The sequence below is a fragment of the Bubalus bubalis genome, chromosome 21, assembly GCF_019923935.1.
Source record: "Bubalus bubalis isolate 160015118507 breed Murrah chromosome 21, NDDB_SH_1, whole genome shotgun sequence".
Taxonomy (NCBI): Eukaryota; Metazoa; Chordata; class Mammalia; order Artiodactyla; family Bovidae; genus Bubalus; species Bubalus bubalis.
This window is the reverse complement of record NC_059177.1, coordinates 28959260-28978327: the sequence shown is the minus strand read 5'-3', so window position 1 is coordinate 28978327 and position 19068 is coordinate 28959260. Positions and strand designations below refer to the sequence as shown.

Sequence of the window (19068 nt, the reverse complement as noted above, 5' to 3'; positions counted from 1 at the left end):
CAGAAATTAACAGACATGACAGCTCATGCCCCTATGAGATGCACACTCTCTGGTTATCTCTATTTTACTGTTGAATAAACAGAGACTTAATGAGGTTGAGCCAGGTGACCTCTACAATCCTTTAAAATCAAAATAGTCTCTAGTTTGGTGACTGCTTAAACCATTACTCGTGATTTGTAAAAACAAAAGCACAAAAAGTCCCCCACCACCAACAAGAAAAATTTGTACTGAAATTATAAAACTCTTCCCATCAAAATAGACCACTGCAGTAAATCCTTCTATTTAGGGACACAAAAGTGATTAACATCAGTTAAAACAGCCCAGATAACCTAAAATCAGGGGCAAACATGTTCTATCTCTCCCAATTGCATTCCTGGCCATCATGCCCCACATTCTTTCCTTTATCCCTCCTTTGTATCCCAAGACCAAAGTTTCTTGGGGAGAAAGAAAAGGGTTTTCTGGAGACATGACATATCATAGTGTTCTTGGCCATAGTATTAGTTGGGATTCTGAGGATACCAGCTACAGGAAATCCAGCTCAAGCTGGCTAAAACTAATAACAGAAAGCTATTGGCTCATGCCCTGGAATAATGCAGGCTTCAGGTATTGATTGATTCAGGGCTCAAAGGATGTCACCAAGTACTAGCTCCCTTTTCTGTGTCCTTAACTCTGCTCCTTGGTATTAACTCCATGCAGCTGCAAAGTGGCTATGAACAGTTCCACAGACCACCCTCTTGCAGCATCAAATCCAGCAGGAAAGCAGAATTCCACTTCTTTCATAACCCAAATGAAAACAGCAGGATTGTGCCTCTGACCCAGCAACCATGGCATGGATGCTGTGGTGTCTATGGCCAAGGAAATGTATCCCGATCGGCCAGAGTGGGTCCACCAGTCCTTGGTGTCTACGGCCAAGGAAATGTATCCCAATCGGCCAGAGTGGGTCCACCAGTCCTTGGTGTCTATGGCCAAGGAAACGTATCCCAATCGGCCAGAGTGGGTCCACCAGTCCTTGGTGTCTATGGCCAAGGAAACATATCCCAATCAGCCAGAGTGGAGTCACCAGTCCTGCTACATGCAGACAGAGGCCGGGCAGAGGGTAACTCCATAGAAGCAGCAAGGCTGCTGATCAAAGAAAAAGGAAAGGACGTGATGTGGGGAAGGCAGCCCCTCTCCACCACAGTCAGCAAAACCATCAGCAGAAAGATGGATCAGGGAACTTTGGCAGCCACAGTGGGACTCAGGGACGTGACTGTAACCTCCTCTTTGCACCCACCCCTAGCGGATCCCCACCCAGTCTTCTTCCCAACTTGGGGAAGCAGTCACAGGGTGGAAGACATGCCTCCCAAGACAAACCACCTTCAGTTTGCCCCTCAGTTCTTGAAGAATTCCTCCCCTTGCCCCTCAAATCTGAGCTGAAACCTTGCCTTTTCCCTGAAGACATTGCTAACAACTCTCCCCAACTTCCCCAAGAGCTACTATTTCCCTCTTCCAGGTACTTAACAATACTTTGTACGTACATTATCTTCATTCAAGTGTTTTTTTAATGTATCAAAATAATTTGGTTACACACCAGTCCCTCCTATTCTACACTCACTCACACACACACTTACATGTAACCAGATTAGAAACTATTTGAAAGCAGAGATCAGCTTTTCTTCACTCGGAGTCCCTAATATGCAGCCTGACATGTGAAATGGTGTTCAGAAATGTTGGGTGAATGAACTAATGAATGAAAGCCTTCTATAGCTCTTGATCAGCAGATAAAATATGCAGCACTCATCTGGGCATTTAGTCAGTCAACAGTTTTTTGGAAAAGAATGAAATAATGCCATTTGCAGCAACATGGATGAACCTAAAGATTACCATATTAAGTGAAGTAAGCCAGACAGAGAAAGACATATATATGATATTGCTTATATGTGGAATCTCAAAAAAAAAAAAAAAGAACTGATACAAATGAGCTTATACACAACACAGAAACAGACTCATAGACAAAGAAAACAAATGTACGGTTACCAAAGGGAAAGTGGGTAGGGAGAATTTACGAGTCTGAAATTAACATGAACCAAAAAGAATCCAGAAGCAGTGTTTAATAAAGGCTTACCACTCCAGTATTCTTGCCTGGAGAATCCGAGGGATGGAGGAGCCTGGTGGGCTGCCGTCTATGGGGTCACACAGAGTTGGACACGATTGAAGCGACTTGGCAGCAGCAGCAGCAACAACTGAGTATATATTTGGCATGAGGAAACTGTCAAAATTAAAATCAAATCGGTGAAGTGAAAAGCAACAATATGCTTATTCTGCTTGTTTTAAAACAGGAAAAAAAAAAAAAAAAAAAAACGAAATAAAGAGGACATTCCTGGGCTAAGCATTCTTACGTGGGAGCTACACTGTCAGGTGGGGAAAGGAGGCCCAGAAAGGGTGAAGAAAACACCGTGAAATCCAAGAAGTATATCCAGTTTGTCCCCACAAGTGCAAATGCATAGGATGTGCTGAAATCCAACTGCCTCCTTCCCGCTTGCCTGCTGTGGGTCTGAGCCTCTGCTGATTGGGACAAACATCCTCGGCGTCCAGAGTTCAGTCCTGGAGGTGCCCTGAGTGAGCGGTGACGCCAGCACAGCCCCATCACAAACACCTATCTGGTCCACTAGAATCCTGAGTCTGGAAGGGGAGGGGGACCATACCCTCTAGTCAGTGTAGCTTCCTCATTTACTTCCCCCATCTTGACTTCTCCTAACTTTTCTCCACCCAGCAGACAGAAGGATTGTGCAGACGTGGATTGTCCCCAGCCTGTCCTGCCTGAAGTCCAGAAGTTTCCACGATAGCCCGTGAATCCATCCGTGCCTGACCAAGCTTCCTCCCTGGCCACACACCATGTACCGCCTTGTCCGCCTGTGGCTCCAGCATGCTGACCTTCTATCCGCTCCTGGATGTGCAACTGTGTCCCACTTTGGGATTTTGCCCTTACCCTTCCTCCTTCAGGGCAGCCTGAGTTCCTAGATTTTAGCAGCTGCATCCTTGCTGTCCTTCACATCTCCCCTCAGCCCTCTTGACATCACATGCAAGTCCAACAGGAATAGTCTTTCTGCTACCTGAATTTTATTTTCTTCATCACATGGATTACTGCTTGAAACCATCTTATTCGTTTGCTTAATTGCACCCAAACTGGACTATCTGCTCCACCAATGCAGGGATGTAATTTGGGGTCTCCAGACTCTAGGATGGTTCCTGACTCATAATACATGCTCAAAAACTATTTTATGGTTACATCACTTTGCTGATAAAGATTTGTATAGTCAAAGCTATGCTTTTTCCAGTACTCATGTATGGATGTGAGAGTTGGATCATAAAGAAGGTTGAGCACTGAAGAACTGAGGCTTTCGAAATATGGTGCTGGAGAAGACTCTTGAGAGTCCCTTAGACTGCAAGGAGATGAAACCAGGCAATCCTAAAGGAAACCAATATTCATTGGAAGGACTGATGCTGAAGTTGAAGCTCCAGTACTTTGGCTGCCTGATGCAAAGAGGTGACTCATTGGAAAAGACCCTGATGCTGGGAAAGGTTGAAGGCAGGAGGAGGAGGTGACAAGATGAGATGGTTGGATGGCATCATCAACTCAATGGACATGAGTTTGAGTAAGCTCTAGGAGACAGTGAAGGATAGGGAAGCCTGGTATGCTGCAGTTCATGGAGTCACCAAGAGTTGGACGCAACTGAACAAAGAATGAATGAGAGGAGGAAGAAAAGAAGGGAAACAGTGGGGGAAGCACATCCCTCAAAGGATGATTATAGAGACTCCATTGGACAACTCTCCATTGGACAACTCTCAACTAAACGTCTCAGATAGTGCCTGGTACTCAGGGATAACTTAATACACCAATTATTATTCAGTTATTAGCATAGAATAGTGGGCAGCGCACATACGGGAGAAAGAAAAGCAAAAACAGTCGCAGCACTTTGCTTGGATTCACCTGGCCTCTGAAGAGAACATTGGACGCCTCTGAAGAGAACATTGGAGGCCTCTAACAAGCAACATCCCCCTTGGCTCCCCTGAAACTCTTGCTTGAAGCCAGTTCAGACCCCAAGGGTTTGGAGTTCTTTTTTTTTTTTTGGCAAACCATCAGCTCTTCTTTTCCAAGGGAAAAAATAAAATACAAAAAGACACTCACATAGCATCTTGGAGATCAAATGACTCTTGGAAAACTGCATTTTGATGAGTGAGGGAATCAAAACCATATGGATTAAATTCTCCTTAGGTCTCCTAGTGGGAAATGGGAGTAGGAGCAGGGGAAGGGCATGGATGGCGGTGAAAGTCTGCATTGACTTTTCCGAACACAAAGCTAGCCGTGAAGGATGGCCCGGCATGTCTCAGGTCCTTCAAAACACTTTGTTGACCACAAGCCAGCTGACTCAACAGGAAAGGAAATGTGAAGGGTTTATTATTATTATTATTATTATTCACTCCTGTTTTTTCCCTTCTATTTCCCCTCCTCTATGGGACTGACTTTGGGGTCTTGTTAGTGACCCAGAAAAGGTACTGGGTGGACATTAAGTGTGTATAATTTCTCCCAGAAAGCAACCTTCAAGTCGCTCTCTAAAGAAAGGGCCTGAAATATCAATATATGCTGAAGCTAACTATTTGTAATCAGGTCCTTAGATGAGCGTCATTCTTGCTTTTTTTTTTTTTTAATGCTTGTGTTTCTATCTGCATTTTGCTGATGCAGGCAAGTCGCAGAAAGAGACTCCACATAAAGCATGATTCACACTGTCACTTGCTGTGAGAGGAAAACAAGGGGAACAAGTGCTTCCAACTTTTTTACCTCAAACACATAGGAACCTCAAAAGCCATTTCCTCTGTTCTGCTAATCCTAATTTCCTGAGAGCAAGTGACACTGCTGACCGCCAGCCTGGGTGGGACACTAAGCTCAGGTAACACTGCCAGGTTACACTGCTTCAGACCCCTGCTGCTGCTGCTAAGTCGCGTCAGTCGTGTCCGACTCTGTGCAACCCCATAGACGGCAGCCCACCAGGCTCCGCCGTCCCTGGGATTCTCCAGGCAAGAACACTGGAGTGGCTTGCCATTTCCTTCTGCAATGCATGAAAGTGAAAAGTGAAAGTGAAGTCGCTCATTCGTGTCCGACCCTCAGCGACCCCATGGACTACAGCCTACCAGGCTCCTCCATCCATGGGATTTTCCAGGCAGGAGTACTGGAGTGGGGTGCCATTGCCTTCTCTGCTTCAGACCCCTACTGTCCTCTTATTTCATCCTCCCAACTACTTCAAGGCAGGTGTTCTTAATGCTCTTATTTTACAAATGCAACTGAGGCACAGAAAGGATAAGCAACTTGATCAAGGTAACACAGTGAAGAAATTGTAAATAAAAATGAGTAAATAGTAAATAGAATTGAAGTAAATAGTGAATACAGTTGAATAGCAAATATATTTGAACCAAAGTTTTGCCAGTTCCAGAGTCTGTACTCCCAACTGTTATTTCCCTCAAAATATCCTGTTTTTGGAATTTGTGTCTTTGCTTTTGCTGTTTAATTCATCTAAAAACCTTTCTCACTACTACTTACCTTTTCTCCCAGCTGCTTAACAAGAATCGTCCTAACCCTCCAATGTGTGTCTCATATGCCCAGGAAAGCTTTTTGCATACAAGCATGCTTAGTTGCTCAGTCATGGCTGACCTCTTTGCAACCCCCTGAACTGTAGCCTGCCAGGCTCCACTGTCCATGGGGTTTCCCAGGCAAGAATACTAGAGTGGGTTGCCATTTCCTCCTCCATAGAATCTTCCCAACCCAGGGACTGACCTGCATCTCCATCTCCTGCATTGCAGATGGATTCTTTACCACTGAACCACCGGGGCTTCCTAGGAAAGCTTTTCGGAAACCTCCAAATTGGTTTGGGACGCACACCTCTGAACTCAGGACACCTGGTGCCTCTCTGTGGCTGTCCAGCCCATTCTATGTCATAAAGCCAGCCTAACGCTGCCTCAGCTTTAAATGAGACACACTAGTTCCCTGCTGGGACACTATACATTTACAAACCACTCCAAGATTCAGATTTCTTATCTACAAAAGGGGGAAACTGAGACAACCCATGTGAGCAAGTGGCCAGCTAATACATGCAAGGCATGCCCTCCACCTCAGCTACTGTTTTCTAGTTACTTGGCTGCTTGAGCTCCCCCACCTGACTGTAAATTCTCTGAGGAAATGTAATAGTCACTGATTGAGGCAGTGATTGGATTAGGCATTTGGCTAACTGAGTTTAAAGAAGGAGAAAGGAGAGGGGGTTAGTGGGAACAGCAGATGGAAACACATCTCAGAGGGAATAAGGTCAGCCACTGTGGCCTCAGGGCCTCTTGTGTGCAGGGTTTTCAGGATTAGTTCATTTAATCTTCACAGCCATCCTGGCAGCTAGGTCTACTATTATTCCCATTTTACAGATGAAGAAACTGAGGCCCAGGGGAGGTTGAGTGACTTGCCCCATGCCAGATATGTAGTTGGCAAATTCAGTCAGAATTTGAACCCTGACATTCTGGGTCCAGACTCCAAGGTCTTACTGGCTAAACTAGATTACCACTAAAAGGTGGGTGGGGGGGGGGGCGGCTTTAAAGCTTCAAATAACAATAAATCAAAAGACTGGGCATACCCAACTTGGATTGGCAGGTATTTAATAGGAACAAATCTGTGACAACTTTACCAACACATTCCTGGAAGTTCATTCAAAGGGAAGAAATACTTCGGGCTCCCCCGCAGGAAGCTGTGTTGGCCTTGTTGTGGCACATGGACTTGATTATAAAACGGATAAAATACTGACTGAAGTGAGGAGGCTTTGGGTGGGATTGTATACATACATATTTTATCATGTTTGTATAAAGTTTCATGTTTTTTTCTTGAAGGACTTGACTTCACATATACCTCAAAGTAAGGTTCAGCAAACAAGTTCAAGACTGGGGAAAACATGAGAGATCAATATGATGATTAAACATTTAATTAGTCCTAAAAAGGTGAGGGATCAAGGGAGTCTTCCAAGAATGAGGGACAGCTGGACTGAGACCAGAAGAGCAAGTCTGAATTGGCTTAATGAAAAGGACACTGAGAGTTGGATCAGTCTCTGGCCATTTCCAAACACTTTCCCTCCACTATAGACACTTGAAGAATGAGAAGCTTCCAGCCTCCCTAGAAGCTGGAGGGGTCTATGAGTCCAAGTTTGGCCAATGAGACACCAACACAAGTCTGTTAGAGGTTTTTCTGGGAAAAAGTTTTACTTTCCTCATAAAAGAGACAGAAATGGCTGGTTTAGTCCTTTCCCATTATTTGTATGGGAAAGGAAGGACGTAATGCCTGGAGCCATGGTAGCCATGACCATGAGGCCACACAGAAGCAACCCTGCTGTCGTCATGCTGCTGAAGCAGAGCCAGGTGCTACCTACCTCTATATTCCTTACATGAAGAAAAAGAGCCACTACTTGAGCTCATCTACACCCATTGTTTCATTCAGTTCAGTTCAGTTCAGTCACTCAGTCATGTTTGACTCTTTCCCACCCCATGGACTGCAACACGCCAGGCCTCCCTGTTCATCACCAACTCCCGGAGTTTACTCAAACTCATGTCCATTGAGTCGGTGATGCCATCCAACCATCTCATCCTCTGTTGTCCCCTTCTCCTCCCACCACTGATCTTTCCCAGAATCAGGGTCTTTTCAAATGAGTCAGTTCTTTGCATCAGGTGGCCAAAGTATTGGAGTTTCAGCTTCAACATTAGTCCTTCCAATGAATATTCACAACTGATTTCCTTTAGGATGGACTGGTTGGATCTCCTTGCAGTCCAAGGAACTCTCAAGAGTCTTCTCCAACACCACAGTTGAAAAGCATCAATTCTTCGGTGCTCAGCTTTCTTCATAGTCCAACTCTCACATCCATACATGACTACTGGAAAAACCATAGCCTTGACTAGACAGACCTTTGTTGGTAAAGCAACGTCTCTGCTTTTTAATATACTGTCTAGGTTGGTCATAACTTTTCTTCCAAGGAGTAAATGTCTTTTAATTTCATGGCTGCAGTCACCATCTGCAATGATTTTGGAGCCCCCCAAAATAAAGTCTGACACTGTTTCCACTTTTTCCACATCTATTTGGCATGAAGTGATGGGACCAGATGCCATGATCTTCATTTTCTGAATGTTGAGCTTTAAGCCAACTTTTTCACTCTTCTCTTTCACTTTCATCAAGAGGCTCTTTAGTTCTTCTTTGCTTTCTGCCATAAGGGTGGTGTCATCGGCATATCTGAGGTTACTGATATTTCTCCCAGCAATCTTGATTCCAGCTTGTGCTTCTTCCAGCCCAGAATTTCTCATGATGTACTCTGCAAACAAGTTAAATAAGCAGGGTGACAATATACAGCCTTGACATACTCGTTTCCTATTTGGAACCAGTCTGTTGTTCCATGTCCAGTTCTCACTGTTGCTTCTTGACCTGCATACAGATTTCTCAAGAGGCAGGAGAGGCGGTCTGGTATTCCCATCTTTCAGAATTTTCCACAGTTTGTTGTGATCCACACAATCAAAGGCTTTGGCATAGTCAATAAAGCAAAACTCTCCACCATGACCTGTCTGTCTTGGGTGGCTGTACACAGCATGGCTCATAGTTTCATTGAGTTAGACAAGGCTGTGATCCATGTGATTAGATTGGTTAGTTTTCTGTGATTGTGGTTTTCAGTCTGTCTGCCCTCTGATGGAGTTGTTTCATTGGCTAAGTGGCTAAGTCACCAGTCGTGTCCGACTCTGTGCAACCCCACAGACAGCCCACCAGGCTTCCCCGTCCCTGGGATTCTCCAGGCAAGAACACTGGAGTGGGTTGCCATTTCCTCCTCCAATGCATGAAAGTGAAAATTGAAAGTGAAGTCGCTCAGTCATGTCCGACTCTTAGCGACCCCATGGACTGCAGCCTACCAGGCTCCTCTGTCCATGGGATTTTCCAGGCAAGAGTACTGGAGTGGGGTGCCATTGCCTTCTCCAAGTTGTTTCATTACTTGCAATCAAAAGCGTTTATAACTCATACACCAGGTGAAGAAGGAAATAATTAGGACCAAAACGTGCTGGTCAAGACAGAGGGTCCAATATGTGCATAAACCTGGAGGAGAGAAAGACTGCTGTGTAATCTGAAGATGAGAGATTCAGTATATATGAAGTACATGCTGGTGATGAGTGGTGGCAGCTGGCTGGGATGAGCAATGAGATTGGAGAATCACACAAGAGCTATAACATGCAGGGCCTTGCACAACTTTAATCTTAGCTTTGGATATTATCTGTAACAATGGTACACCATGGAAAGCCAAGTGTGTGTGTTGAATCAGGGGACTAGCTGGGACAGAGTTCTAGAAAGACCATTCTGGCCTGAATTCATTCATTCAGTAAATACTTAATAAACATGGGAAAGCAAACCAGTAGAATCACTTTGGAAAACTGTTCTGAAGTATCTATAAGACTAAACATCCACTACCCTACAAACCCAGAAATTCACAACATAGGACACACGCCAAAGAAATAATTGCATGTGTCCTCCAAAAGACAAGCCTGCTGCTGCTGCTGCTGCTAAGTCACTTCAGTCATGTCTGACTCTGTGCGACCCCATAGATGGCAGCCCACCAGGCTCCGCCATCCCAGGGATTCTCCAGTCAAGAACACTGGAGTGGGTTGCCATTTCCTTCTCCAATGCATGAAAGTGAAAAGTGAAGTCGCTCAGTTGTGTCCAACTCTTCGAGACCCCATGGACTGCAGCCTACCAGGCTCCTCTGTCCATGGGATTTTCCAGGCAAAGACAAGCTTAGGCATGCTCATAGCAGTTTTACTCATAATAGCCCCCAAGAGGTAGTAACCCAAATGCCTGTCAAGTCTAGAAAAGCAAAATAATTAACAGGTATCCTCATACAATGAATCAGTACACAGCAATAAAGAACAGGGACACCTTACTGCTGCATGCAACAACATGGATGAAAATCCAGACTTAATGATGAGGAAAAGAAGCCTACAGAGACAAGTGGACGTTTGTCTGGGTCATCCAAAAGGGAGTCATGCCAAGACTAACTGTCCAAGAGATGACTAAGGGAAATACCTCCAGGGAAATGGGGAGGGAGCCTGAAGAGGCTGGGAACAATCAGAGTGTGACTCAGGTCTGCCCCTTGTGAAGGAGAGAGGGAAGGAAGGGATGGAGGGAGGGATATTGGTTAGATGGAATTATCTTAGACCACCATGCAGTTCTAACAAAGCTCAGCAAAACTGATGGGGAATCCTTGAGGCAAAACTGCTGGTCGGTGGAGCTGCCCATCTCTCAGGAATGGTCTGCACTAACCTCCCTGCTGCACCTGGTCAAAGAGAGGAGCAGCCTGTGGGAAGTGTGTCCTCTCTTAGGTGTAGTGATGGATTTCAGAGCCCAGGAGAATCAGCTGTAGGTCAAGCCCTACAGTCAGAAATCAGAAAGATACATTTTCAAGACCACAACACTGAACAATTCTATAGACGAAAGTCAAGAGCAGGTGAAAAATCAATGTTCAGTGATAAAAGTCACAATGGTGGTTTATTTCCAGAATGGGTTGAGCTAGGGTATGCCACAGAGGGCATGAGGGAGCCTGCTGGAGTGACTGGAAATGTTCAGTATCTTTATGAGGGGGTGGGGATTGTGTGGGTAAAAATCTCTTGAAATATCACTGTAGGGTTTGTGCATTTTGTAGAAAAATTGAAGAAGTTCTCATTGAGCAAATGCGTTCTATCAAATCCTCAACCCTGGGCACTGAGGGATGACTAAAGCAGACATGGGTGCTGACCCCAAGGGACATGGGTCTAAAACACAAGACAGGGGCAGGGGGGCCCATTTGGAAGCCATTTGGTGCCTCCATTGAGGACAATTGTGGCAGGGTGCCCAGGGCATAAGAGACTGTCTGCAGACAGCCCAGCCCAAGAAGCATTTTTGTCAAAGACTCTTGAAAACAGAGAGTAAAGCAAAATGACTGACTTGCAAGAAATGAGAACTAGAGATATGAAAGCAAGTCAGGAACCATCGGAACTGCTTACAGAGGAAAATGCTTTCAGAGAGATCAGTGACAGGAAAATTCGGTGTAACTGTTTACTGCCGGGACCACAGGGAGCAGAGCCCTGGGAATTGCATCTTTCCTGGAGCCAGGCTCATCTCCCTGTGCCCAGCCATCAGGTTCATTTGGTTTATAAGGACCCACTGGGAAATTATGTCTGATATATTTCAAAGTCAGCAAAGGATTTCACACCTTTGTGAGGACTGCAGGGAGGCAGGTAAAAGAATGTAGCCTCTTGGGGTAAGGGGTGCCAATTAGAGCTAATTAGAACTAAATTGACCAGGGTCATTTGGTAGAAATGCCTCATGGAACTCACCTGTTCTAGAAAACTGAAGATTTCTCCTGTGAGTTCATTTGCTCAGAGAAAGTTCTCTATGGAGAAATGCCTATAGGGATCATTCCTTAAGGAAAAAAAATTTTCTTTTAAGTAAACTCATCCAAGTGACTATGTTTTTCCATTGCTTCCATTATCAGTCCTGAATTTCCAACCATTTTCAATTTTAAAGGGTGATGTTGACTGTCGTGCTGTGAAACAAAAAATGTTAATATCTGTGTATTTTAAACCAGCATGCCCTCAAAATGTGAACTTGCCACAGCTTTCCAGAAGGAAGATCTATAAATAGAACATTTTACACTTGTCTAACTATTCCTAGGCTTTTAAAAAACTGTCCTATCTTTTCAGTCTGTGATAAAAGAAAAAAAAATCCAATAATTTATTGTGCAAAGATGGCAGCATAATTGAGTCACCCAAGTCAAGTGCTTTAGGAAAATTTCCATCAGGTGCCATCATGTTCTCGGTCTAAGCTTTATTTAAACTCACTGGATCAATTTGACTCAATTTGACCTGTACACACTTCAGGGTATGGTTAGTTTCAAATCAGGTAAGCTCCTTATGAGTTTATGATTAAGAACCCAAGGTTATAAAACATTAATATAAAAATCACAAATTATAAAGTGAAAAGTAAAATCTCCACCCAAGGTTTCATAAAAATCACCAGAATCATTATGTAAGCTTCATTAAACAAACAAGGTGAGAGTAATTAGGTGGTAAATGAGTACAGTGGTTTCAAAAGGCTCTAACTGGGACAGACCAAACAGTTAAATGAAAATTAGGAAGTCAGGGTCCAGGGCAGTTTCTTTCCCTAGGTTCAGATCTGAAAAGAGTTCTTCAGATGTCTGGTGGCCCTTGCAGCAGGAGCTCATGGCTCCTATAAAAACAGAGAGTGGACCTTCAGGCCCTTCTCTGACCTTGGCTGGCCTGCCCTTCACCACCAGACACAAGATGACAACCTCCTTTTGGCTGGAGCCAGCAAGCAGCCACGTGAAAGCATTTTAAGGATCACAATGAAATGTGATTCCCACCTTCTTGAGTTACATGGAATTTTTCTCTCCTGGTTTTGGACCTCAGGAAAAGGAAGTAAGGAGGAGGGAGTGGATTAGCTTTTAGCTTAAAATAATAATGAGTCTGATCATTGTCATTTGTCTTTATAACTCCCCATAAGGCTGAGCTGGGTTCTCTTAATTCTCATCCTATTTTAGAGACTGAAGTACAGACAAGTTAGGAAACTTCCCCACTGATCACGCGGTGAGCAAGGGGCAAAATCCAGGCCCACATGAATCCAAAGGACGGATTCTTCACCTCCAAGGGTGGAGATGTCACTTAAATTCATTCATTCAACATGTATCTCAGTTCAGTTCAGTTCAGTTGCTCAGTCATCTCCAACTCTTTGTGACCCCATGGACTACAGCACGCCAGGCTTCCCTGTCCATCACCAACTCCTGGAGCTTACTCAAACTCATGTCCATTAAGTCAATGATGCCATCCAACCAACTCATCCTCTGTCATCATCCCCTTCTCCTCCTGCCTTCAATCTTTCCCAGCATTAGGGTCTTTTCCAATGAGTCAGTTCTTTGCATCAGGTGGCCAAAGTATTGGAGCTTCAGCTTCAGCATCAGTACTTCCAATGAATATTCACAACTGATTTCCTTTAGGATGGACTGGTTGGATCTCCTTGCAGTCCAAGGAACTCTCAAGAGTCTTCTCCAACACCACAATTCAAAAGCTTCAATTTTTCAGTGCTCAGTTTTCTTTATAGTCCAACTCTCACATCCATACTTGACTACTGGAAAAACCATAGCTTTGACTAGATGGACCTTTTTCGGCAAAGTAATGTCTCTGCTTTTTAATATGCTGTCTAGATTGGTCATAACTTTTCTTCCAAGGAGCAAGCGTCTTTTAATTTCATGGCTGCAGTCACCATCTGCAGTTATTTTAGAGCTCAAGAAAATAGTCTCTCACTGTTTCCATTGTATTCCCATCTGTTTCCCATGGTGATGGGACTAGATGCCATGATCTTAGCTTTTTGAATGTTGAGTTTTAAGCGAACTTTTTCACTCTCCTCTTTCACTTTCATCAAGAGACTCTTTAGTTCTTCTTCACTTTCTGCCATAAGGATGGTGTCATCTGCATATCTGAGGTTATTGATATTTCTTCTGGCAATCTTGATTCTAGCTTGTGCTTCATCCAACCCTGCATTTTGGATGACTTATTTGCATAAGTCAAATAAGCAGGGTGACAATATACAGACTTTTCCGATTTGGAACCAGTCCATTGTTCCATGTCTGGTTCTCATTGTTGCTTCTTGACCTGCATACAGATTTCTCAGGAGGCAGGCCAGGTGGTCTGGTATTTCCATCTCCTTAAGAAGCTTCCATAGTTTGTTGTGATCCACACAGTCAAAGGCTTTGGCATAGTCAATAAAGCAAAAGTAGGTGTTTTTCTGGAACTCTCTTGCTTTTTCAATGATCCAGCAGACGTTGGCAATTTGATCTCTCATTCCTCTGGCTTTTCTAAATCCAGCTTGAACATCTGGAAGTTCACGGTTCATGTACTGTTAAAGCCTGGCTTGGAGAATTTTGAGCATTATTTTGCTAGCGTGTGAGATGAGTGCAATTGTGCAGTAGTTTGAGCATTCTTTGGCATTGCCTTTCTTTGGGATTGGAATGAAAACTGACCTTTTCCAGTCCTGTGGCCACTGCTGAGATTTCCTAATTTGCTGGCATATTGAGTGCAGCACTTTCACAGCATCATCTTTTAGGATTTGAAATAGCTCAACTGGAATTCCATCACCTCCACTAGCTTTGTTCGTAGTGATGCTTTCTAAGGCCCACTTGACTTCACATTCCAGGATGTCTGGCTCTAGTGAGTGATCACACCATCATGATTATCTGGGTCATGATATTTTTTGTACAGTTCTTCTGTGTATTCTTCGGAGAAGGCAATGGCACCCCACTCCAGTACTCTCGCCTGGAAAATCCCATGGACGGAGGAGCCTGGTAGGCTGCAGTCCATAGGGTCGCTAAGAGTCGGACATGACTGAGCGACTTCACTTTCACTTTTCACTTTCATGCACTGGAGAAGGAAATGGCAACCCACTCCAGTGTTCTTGCCTGGAGAATCCCTGGGACAGCAGAGCCTGGTGGGCTGCCATCTATGGGGTAGCACAGAGTCAGACACGACTGACGCTGCTTCTGTGTATTCTTGCCACCTCTTCTTAATATCTTCTGCTTCTGTTAGGGCTATACTATTTCTGTCCTTTATTGTGCACATCTTTGCATGAAATGTTCCCTTGGTATCTCTAATTTTCTTGAAGAGATCTGTAGTCTTTCCCATCCTATGTTTTCCTGTATTTCTTTGCATTGATCACTGAGGAAGGCTTTCTTATCTCTCCTTGTTATTCTTTGGAACTCTGCATTCAAATGGGTATTTCTTTCCTTTTCTCCTTTGCCTTTTGCAGTTTTTCTTTTCTCAGCTCTTTGTAAGGTCTCCTCAGACAACCATTTTGCCTTTTTGCATTTCTTTTTCTTGGAGATGGTCTTGATCCCTGCCTCCTGTACAGTGTCAAGAACCTCAGTCCATAGTTCTTCAGGCACTCTATCAGATCTAATCCCTTGAATCTGCTTGTCACTTCTACTGTATAATCATAAGGGATTTGATTTAGGCCATACCTGAATGGTCTAGTGGTTTTCCCTACTTTCTTCAATTTAAGTCTGAATTTGGCAATAAGGAGTTCATGACCTGAGCCACAGTCAGCTCCCAGTCTTGTTTTTGCTGACTGTATAGAGCTTCTCCATCTTTGGCTGCAAAGAATATAATCAATCTGATTTTGGTATCGAGCATTTGGTGATGTCCATGTGTTGAGTCTTCTCTTGTGTTGTTGGAAGAGGGTGTTTGCTATGACCAGCACGTTCTTTTGGCAAAACTGTTGGCCTTTGACCTGCTTCATTTTGTACTCCAAAGCCAAATTTGCCTATTACTCCAGTTATCTCTTGGCTTCCTACTTTTGTATTCCAGTCTCCTATAATGAAAAGGACATCTTTTTTGGGTGTTATTTCTAGAAGGTCTTGTAGGTCTTCATCAGTTCAGTTCAGTCGCTCAGTCATGTCCGACTCTTTGAGACCCCATGAATCACAGCACGCCAGGCCTCCCTGTCCATCACCAACTCCTGGAGTTCACTCAGACTCACATCCATTGGGTCAGTGATGCCATCTAGCCATCTCATTCTCTGTCGTCCCCTTCTCCTCTTGCCCCCAATCCCTCCCAGCATCAGAGTCTTTTCTTCGCATGAGGTGGCCAAAGTACCAGAGCTTCAGCTTTAGCATCATTCCTTCCAAAGAAATCCTAGGGCTGATCTCCTTCAGAATGGACTGGTTGGATCTCCCTGAAGTCCAAGGGACTCTCAAGAGTCTTCTCCAACACCACAGTTCAAAAGCATCAATTCTTTGGTGCTCCACTTTCTTCACAGTCCAACTCTCACATCCATACATGACCACTGGAAAAACCATAGCTTTGACTAGACGGATCTTTGTTGGCAAAGTAATGTCTCTGCTTTTCAATATGCTATCTAGGTTGGTCATAACTTTCCTTCCAAGGAGTAAGTGTCTTTTAATTTCATGGCTGCCGTCACCATCTGCAGTGATTTTGGAGCCCCCCAAAATAAAGTCCGCCACTGTTTCCACTGCTCCCCATCTATTTCCAATGAAGTGATGGGACCAGATGCCATGATCTTCGTTTTCTGAATGTTGAGCTTTAAGCCAACTTTTTCATTCTCCACTTTTACTTTTATCAAGAGGCTTTTTAGTTCCTCTTCACTTTCTGCCATAAGGATAGTGTCATCTGCATATCTGAGGTTATTGATATTTCTCCCAGCAATCATTCAATTTCAGCTTCTTCAGCATTGCTGAATTACAGGATTTTGCCTCCTCTATGTTCTAAGAGCTAAAGATACAGTGTGAACCAACCAGCTAGGTTTCTGCCCTCACAGGGCTTTCACTGATGTGCAATGAGACAAGTGAAAGTAAGTTATTAAACAAACTGACAAACTCAAAGAGTGATAATTCTCTGCAGAGAATGTTCAAAGGGTAATGTGATAGTGACTGGAGGCTTCTTTCATTGGATGGTCACATTTTAAGAGATGGCACATGATTTGAGATTTTAATGACTAGAATGTGTCAGCTTTCCCAAGATTGGGGAGAAGGACACTTCACCTGGAGGCAAGGGTAGGCACAGAGACCCCCCCAGGGATGAATGAGCTGGTCACGTACAAGTAACAGAAAGAGGGTCAGGGCTGTGAATTTAAAATGGCCACAAATTCTTTGTCTATATTTGTTCGTTTGAATCTGGGTGCATCTTGTGATTTGCTTTGACCAGCAGAACACAAACAAAGCGTCTGTGTTTTGGTTCTTGGCCCAAGATTCTGGCAATTTCCTATTTCACTCTCTTGAAGCCTTGAGCCAACATGTATAGGGATCTAGCTACACTGTTGGAGAAACCACATGGAGAAAAATAGATTCTTGGCTGGCTCCCAACTGAGGAGCCAGTCATGTGAGAGAGGAGTTCCAGCCCCAGTAGAAGTTCCAGCCAAAATGCAGCCACATGAGTAAGCCTAACTTTACCACGAGGAACAGAGATGAGCCTCCCAGCAGAGCCCAGCTAACCCATAGAATTGTGAAAATAACTTCTGGTTGCTGTTTCAAGCCACTAAGTTTCAGGATGGTTGGATTTGCAGCAATAGATGATTAAAGCAGTCAAAGTGACTGCAGTTTAGAGCAGCAAAGGGGATGGCAGAGAATAAAGCTAGAGCTCATTCTTCCAGCAAGGGCTGGATCAGGTAGGGTTGGAAAGCTAGGGTGAGTAGTTGGTATTTCATTCAAAGTGTGATCAGAACTATAAAAAGAGGTATGACATGATCTGATGATTTATTTATATTTTAAAGCTTACTCTGTTGTGTGATAAATGAATAGTGGGGTGTGGGGAGTAACAGAAGAAGCAAGGAACTGTCAGTTACGTGGCTACCATGGGAAGACCAGCGGGGGAGGATAGCAAACTGGGCCAAGGTAGGAGCAGTGGAAATTCAGTGAACTGACTGACCCTGTGTTTTGGAGAGGGAGACAAAAGATGTTGCTAGATGGAGTGCATTCAGGCTGTGGAGGATAACTGCTCAATCTTTGGCTTGGGGAACTCAGTTGACTGTACACCATCCTCTGAGATGAAGAAGACTAGGGTATAGGAGCAGGTTTGGAGAAAACAGAACAAGAGTTCTCGTAATCATGCCATGTTTGATGCATTAATAAGATATTCAAGTGGAAAGGCCACATGGATAGTTGACTACAACAGCGTAGCATTCTAAGGCGAGGTCACTCCAGGAGGCTTTTGTAGTCCTGGGAAAAGAATGGTATCTGAAGCCTTGAATCTAAAGAGAATGCTTATATAGGTAAGAAAAGGGGGCTCTGGATTGAGCCTTGGGGCATTCAACATTTGAAGATGAGAGGAAGGTGGAATTTAGCCACAGAGGCACAGAAGGAACAGCTAGTAAGATAGGAAAACCCAGAGTCTTTGGGATCACAGAAGCCAGGAGAATAAAGTTGTTAAAGGAAAGAGGAGTCAAATGAAGTCAAATAAAACAGACATGACCATTGGTTCATGGAACCAATAGAAATCACTGGTGATCCATGTGATTCATAAGGAAACATCCAGAAGAATTATACACTTCAGGGGATGATGGCACAGAAGAAAAATTGACTCCCATTTGTGCCTAATCAATACCATGATAGTATTCAAACCCTTCAGTCTTTGGTCAATACAGGGGAGGATAGAGAATAAAAGAATCCAGAATTGAGTGAGCTTAAACTTTAAAAGAAAGGGTTTTCCCACAGATGTTATTAGGAAGAACGAAGGCTCAAAACAGAATAACAGAAATGAGTTCTAGAAGTGGGGAAAAGAAGTAAAAAGTGAGTTAAATTTAGACACAATGCTCAAAACCATTGCGTCTGTTCCATCACTTTATTACCATCACCACCATCACCACTGTGGAGAGAGGAAGTCATCTTTGGGGGCTCTACAGCATTTTTGAAAAGAGGCCCTTTCCTTTTCTTTTGTCCTCTTGGTGAGGACATGTATTCTACCTCCAAAGCCAGGAAAGGGAGGTCCAGAGAGATAACCCCCTTGTGACTGGGGGAACCTGCAGGCAGAAGACACTGGAATTCCATTTGCTAATTGGAAGCCCTGCTGACATATCTTTGTGTGTCAAAGAAAATCAGATGGTAGAATTGGGGTACGATGGCCTGGGGGTCCCACGAGGAAGACAGGGGCCAGAGTATCCCACTCTAAGTCCCTAGTTCTTGAGTGGTACAGGAGTTGAATCTCATATGTGCCCAGGAACCCTAAAGTTGGCCATAGAGGGCAGATAGAGCATGGACACTACACTGTGGGGACCAAGAGGTCTCCACGCAAAGGATGATGGCAGGATAACCTGGAAGGTGTGGCCAGATCCAGGAATGGAGCCACAGCACCCAAGGAGGTACTAGGAGACAAACCCATTGCAAGACCAAGGGCAAGCAGCCTACAGAACCCTAGGGTAATAACTGCACTGGCCAATGGCAGAAAAGTCTGTTGGCTTATCAGTAAAGGGCATGGGATGCTTCC

General features: G+C 44.2%; 1 long non-coding RNA gene across 1 annotated transcript in view; it reads right to left on the bottom strand.

Annotated features, from left to right (window-relative positions):
- Positions 1-2146: 2146 nt before the first annotated feature.
- The window catches only part of LOC123330967, an 80660-nt gene continuing 63738 nt past the window's right edge, over positions 2147-19068 (bottom strand). The window contains exon 3 of the long non-coding RNA XR_006547334.2: positions 2147-2248. This is a non-coding gene — a long non-coding RNA (uncharacterized LOC123330967). The remainder of the gene's footprint in view (positions 2249-19068) is intronic.